Here is a 6,000-nt window from a genome sequence, read left to right on the forward strand (position 1 = left end):
GGACAGAAGCGTCGGAGGCACCCGATCCTGCTTCATCAACAGTTCCGGGCGCTCCCTCAGCGCCTCCCCCCAGCCCCCGAGATGACCCCACGATTCATATTGAGACCTGCCAGTCTGTGGGCTTTTTTTGGTATAAACAGGTGCAGCGGCTCGAGCCCACATAGCCGCTCCAGTGCCCTTGTTGGGGCAGTTTTCATTGCACCTGTAATACAGACTAAGTCTTTGAACCCCGTCCAACAAGGCTCGTGACTTATCCGTATGCATAGCTGAGGACCAAACTATCGAAAGATCCTCGACTGGAGTCCCCACGGTGTATCAAAGGCTCTTTTGCACGCCCAGAGAGCATTGCGGGCCTTCCCGGTTTTGATTGCAAGGTGCTCGTTCCAGGTCAGCCTGGAATCTAGAATGACCTTTAGGTATTTGACCTGGGATTTGTACCCCAGAATGTGACCGAACAGATTTAACTGGAAAATGGATATGTTTAATCTTAAATTAAGCCATATTAGCGGGTTTGTATCTATCAATCAAATACCGTTGTATCGTCAACATTATTAAAGGGTTTTCATGGAATATACCGCTGTCTGACCTGGTATCAGTTTGGTTAGAACTTGGTCTCATTTTAATGACGACATTGATTTACCTACCTTGAATTTGTTTGGTATTCTTTTCTGGTATGAACACTATTAACCTAACCTAACTACCTAATCTAATTCCTAATTGTCGTAATTATCCTAATTGATGTCGTTTGATGTGTTTTGTTATTTATGTATTTTATTATTGTTATATTATATTACTTAACTTGATCATTATTTTGACTATTAGTTTATTGTAAACCAAGAGTCGCGGACGAAGAAATGAATGAGATTGAATTAACTAACTTTAAACATACACATCCAATAAATTCAGTAGCACATCTCCGTGATCGTTATAGAATATATCTTGACCATTTATATTAACTTTAATTGCTTCCATTTTTTATATTTGCCGCGTTTATCGGCTTTGAATTTGCCGCTTTTTGCTGCTACTTAACACAACAAAAGTGACAACCTGACAACTGACTCCTGATACCCTATATAGTTGGATTTTTACCTTTTGAGATTGTCATCTTTTTACATCTTTGTTTCTCGCATATCAAACATGTGAAATAAACAATTTTAATAAAAAAGGCAGGCAGAGTAGAAGAGATCTTTAAGTGGGTGCAAGCCCACCTATTCACTGAATGAATGATGATTAAACTGAAACCCTCATGATCATGTGATTTTCAAGGCACTTGATCATCAGTCACTTCTGAACGCACTAATTTTTCAAAGTATTTGTACTATTTGTAGGTTAAAACTTGTGATCTAATTCCAGACATGCGTGTTTTTTCACCTGCTTGACGTCATTCTCAAAGGGTAAAAATTTGACTATACCGGGCATTGCAACCATCTCAACGACATGGTCTCAAAATTTGACAGACCATTGTCATACCAGGTTAGAAGTGACGACATGGTATCATCATGAAATCAATAGGTATGAAAAACCAGTCATACCATTCTCATACCAAGAAAGCATGAAAACTCTTTATCTGTTACATAATCTGAGTACTTTTCAGGACAAGTCTCATATTTGATAAGACCTTACAGGGTATCCAGCAACAATGAGTAAAACTTGAAACTGTTTGCACAAGTGGTTCTTCAACTTTAACTGATCGGAAAATTGCCTGTGATTTGTCTATTTCATATCGCACAGTTGTGGAAAGTCTAGGATTCGTTCAACCGGTGACAATTGCCTACTTATCCGTTCTCTAAACTCTTAAGGACTGAACCAATATCCATGTAGGAGTAGAAAAAATATTTATTAGTAAAGTGACAGTAATTTAATACTTTTCTTTTTTTGCACACGTTCTTGTCCCACTTTGATTGTCTCTCGCCACCCTGTATGGTCTTATTGGTCATGGGGTTGCTTTAAAAATTATGTAACAGATAATATTGGATCTACACCCAACTAAAATGAACTTAATTCGAGCACTTATTGGTCAGCACTTTAGTTAACTAGCTATTGTAATGGCAACAAAAATGTAAAAAAAATATTAGATAAAATAAAGATAAACAAACACCTGTGGAGCCCCGAACTTTTGATAAATGTGTTGTTTTTATAGCGTGTTTTGTAATATTTTGATCTAATATTATCAAATAGACGAATTAAATATAAATTTTGCTTTTGATAAAATAAGTCGTTAGTGGTTAGAACAATTTTAGTTCTAGTATCAATTGAACGAATTTGATAATTCAAATGAAACTAGAACGTATACCTGTTCGAGACTCCTTTCGGCTTTTTGTTCTATTAAAAATTGACAGTTAATTCAGAGGTAATTTTTAATTTCAGTAATAGTACGGCCAAAATTAAACATTCTTAAGTTATTATATTGTTTATTTTGCAATTACCTTAAACAAGCTTTGAAAAGAAATATTAAAAAAAATTAAAAGCAGGGGAAACAATTAAAAGTTTTACGCATTTGGCAAAGTTCTTCAAATAGTTATACCAATCCAGATCATTCTGTCCAAAAAAGGTACGTTTTTCCTATTATTAGTCAATTATTCAAATCTTAGCAACGATTTAAACATTTTTTTAATTTACTAGATGTTTAAATAGTATGTACAACAAAGGTGAATAAGATGTCCCTATCGCACAAGGGCGAAAATTTAAGCACGTTGTCGAAAGGTTTTTTTGAAGAAGTTTTGATGAAACAGCTTTAACTTTATTTTTAGTGTTGAAAAGAGCAAAACCTAAATCTTAAATCATATTAACTAAATTATCTACTCATTATGACTATATATAAATTCCAAATCGAGGGGTAAACCGCTGAGTACAATTTTGTACACTAATTCTTAATATGCCAATAATGTCCACTAATTCCTTGTAATGCCCAGTAATTCCTAATAACTCCCAATAACTAACCTAACCTAACAATACCCACTAATTTTCTGAATTACTACGACTGGAGAGTCTAAAAAAACCTTTTTCAATAAGAAAATATGCGTGCAATGATTTAACCGGAAGTAGATATCAACTGCTGCTTAGTTTGAATGGGACACCTTGTATATTATTGCATTTTTGGATTCTACGTCAAATTCTAGACATATTTCGTGTATTAATGTCATACACTTATCTTCTGTATCCGTTTCTGAGATATTTACCGTTCTATGTGAAATTTAATATTTTCAGTCTCCAAAACAATAGTTTTAATTTATGCATATCAGGAAACGTTTTTTCAAAAAGGTTTCTTCTAAGAGTGGGTGAAGAAAAACGATAAAATATATTATAAAGGATGGTCAAAAAAAGAGCAAGACGTCAGCTCTAAAAAAGTACGTTTTTCAATTTAAACACTCCTTATTCTTATAACTTTGTCTGACTATCTGTTCAAAATTAAAGTAAGTTTGTATTAGGTCACTTATTTGAGAAATGTATTCTTTAAATTCAAAGTTAGTCAAAGTTAGAGCCGTAGCAAAACTGTAAATATAAAATCATTAAAGTCGATTTTCGCTTGCACTAAATGGCCAACATAACGCAAAACCCATTAGAATAGTGGTGGTTTTTCAGGCAAATTTGACCCTTACGAAAATTGCCATTTGCAAAATCGGTTTTTCAAGAAATTTCCATGCATTACATCGTAGTAGACCTAGTAGCTCATGTAACCGTGTTTTCTCAATTTTCCAGGGTCAAATTAGCCCTAACCAGTCAAAAAGTGTTTCTGGGGCACCCTGTCTGTAAACCGTAAATAACACGCGTATTCGTAACACTTTGTATATACTTTTATATGTCGATGGACAGCCAATGAAATGAGCTTTATATTGACGTAGAAAAGTCGGTTGATTAGTAGGTACCGTTTAGCCACTAGAGGGCGTCAACTTTGACCAATTTTTTTGGTGTATCCTTTTGTTTAATATTCAAAAACCCGCTTAATTGCACTATTTTTGCTAGAGTTTTATACGTCAATGGAGAGTCAATGGAATGAGCTTTCTAAAAATTTCCCAACTTGGATTGATAGGTTAACGTCAAACGTAAACGTGAAAATTTTTAAAAGTAAAATTACAAAATTCATAATTTTTCATTATATTCCAACGGAATTCATTGAAATTACCAAACTTTGTTTATGTTTAAATTTGAATGGTAGATGTATAGAAATTTTTTTTATAATATAATTTAGACGTTCCCAATTTTATTAATAGTTTTCAAAATACCAATGTACCTCCAGTAATGCTCATTAATTCCTAAATAAAATAGAAATTTGACTTTTTCGGTTTTTGTCGGATATCTCCAGAAGTAATGAAAATTTTTCATTCTACGTTCGTATGAAAATACTAACAACATTTTTACGTAAGAAAATAAGAAATTTTTGTTCAATTGAATGAAAATTAATACTCGTATGAAAAAATTTGTACCTAACACATGCGGAAACCGTCTTTTCGGCCTTTTAACTGCTTGCCCAAACAACTGCAGTTTCGTGCGGGAAAGTACTACTTTCCGCACTTGTTAGGTAAATAACTATTGATAAACTGGCCCTATCGGTTTTTGATATACACTACTAAATTTTCAGAATTATGGACTTTTTCCAATTTTTTCATAATGATAATAATCGTGACGGTTTGTTATGACCCCCTCTGTATAACCTTAATTTTTACCTGTACTGGGAAAGTATTAAAAAAGTCACGTGTAATTCAGCAGGTGATTAGATTACCTCTTGTCATTACATCCAAATTTAACTGAACTCACATAGAATAACATTTACATTGCAAAAGTAAGAGTGATAAAAGTTCAATGACAGTTTATTTTCAACAAGGCTTTAGTGTTTGCTTAAGCTTAGAGTAATCGTAGGTTTAATAAATATTTCAATTGCAGCAGCGTTGATATTAAACTTGCAGAATTACTCTATAAAAAGCAGTAATATACGGTACGTTTACTTTTGCTTGACACTTTTAGGCAACAAAAAAATTTAGTTAAAAACAACTTTAGTCTGTTCCATTAAAAAGGAAGCTTACACGTTCATCCTTAAATTTACTTATGAAAGCTATTTAGTACTTCGAAAATTAATTTTCTTTATTACAGTTATTCAAAAACATTTTCATTTTTCCTACCTTTTTTGTCTACGTCGAGCTGGACATAATACCAATTCTCTTCGATTCCAAAACACTCAACACGATTTATCATACAGTCACAAGTTTTTTTGTTCACGCGTCAACTGCTTTTTTCGGCAATAAAAAACAGTTTATAACTTTTTCCCGCTCTTCGACGTAAAGTTTAGAGTACAAGGCGTCGCGACGTCACTCCCGAACCACTCAGGACGCACTGAATGAGCGTCTGTACGCCGCAGATAACGCAAAACATTCTTTCACGCTTGGCGACGCCGTCGCTATTTTTTTAGCAATGTTCTAGTGTTGATTCATCATAACAGCCTGTTTTTTGCACTTTACCTTTTAACAAACGGCAACTGACTTCATGCTAACACTGATGAAATTAATGTCCAAAAATTTAACAAGCATTTTGCAAAAAAGATCATAAACATAGCTCGCCAATGGTTGGTTACCAAAGTAGAAACGTTAGTGACCTGTCTTTGCCGAAACATTAAAATGTGTGTACTATTGTGGTTTTTATCTCAACACATACACAAAAGGTCACATTCGAAATAACACACCGATCCACACTCTAACGCACTTTATTCAAAACTATTTCATTTCCCCCGTACCCTTCATGAGAGAACCGTAGTTGCTCTTGCATAACAAATAGTACCAACGATCAATACATTCTTTAGTATACAACATCCCTCCTTTATTCAGAAATATATTAAATGGTCTTATTAAGATGACCGGATTATGCGGCAAAGACTAAGACCATGGTTTTCGACCGAAACCCACAAGAACACCAGGTAAACATAGTAATCAACGGCGTTACCCTCCAGAATGTTCACAGCTACATATCTGGGCAGGGAAATAAACCATCAGCTCCACCATGCTAAGGAGA

The 6,000-nt window shown here is 34.3% G+C and overlaps 1 protein-coding gene across 1 annotated transcript in view; it reads right to left on the minus strand.

Moving 5' to 3' along the window:
* The window catches only part of LOC145731918 (trissin receptor-like), a 394,457-nt gene extending 389,158 nt beyond the window's left edge, over nt 1-5,299 (minus strand). The window contains exon 1 of the mRNA XM_081983912.1: nt 5,118-5,299. The gene's annotated coding sequence lies outside the window, so the exon portion shown is untranslated. The remainder of the gene's footprint in view (nt 1-5,117) is intronic.
* Nucleotides 5,300-6,000: the final 701 nt, after the last annotated feature.

Source organism: Ips typographus, linkage group LG1 (genome assembly GCF_016097725.1).
Source record: "Ips typographus isolate SLU linkage group LG1, UJ_Ityp_2.0, whole genome shotgun sequence".
NCBI classification, from domain to species: domain Eukaryota; kingdom Metazoa; phylum Arthropoda; class Insecta; order Coleoptera; family Curculionidae; genus Ips; species Ips typographus.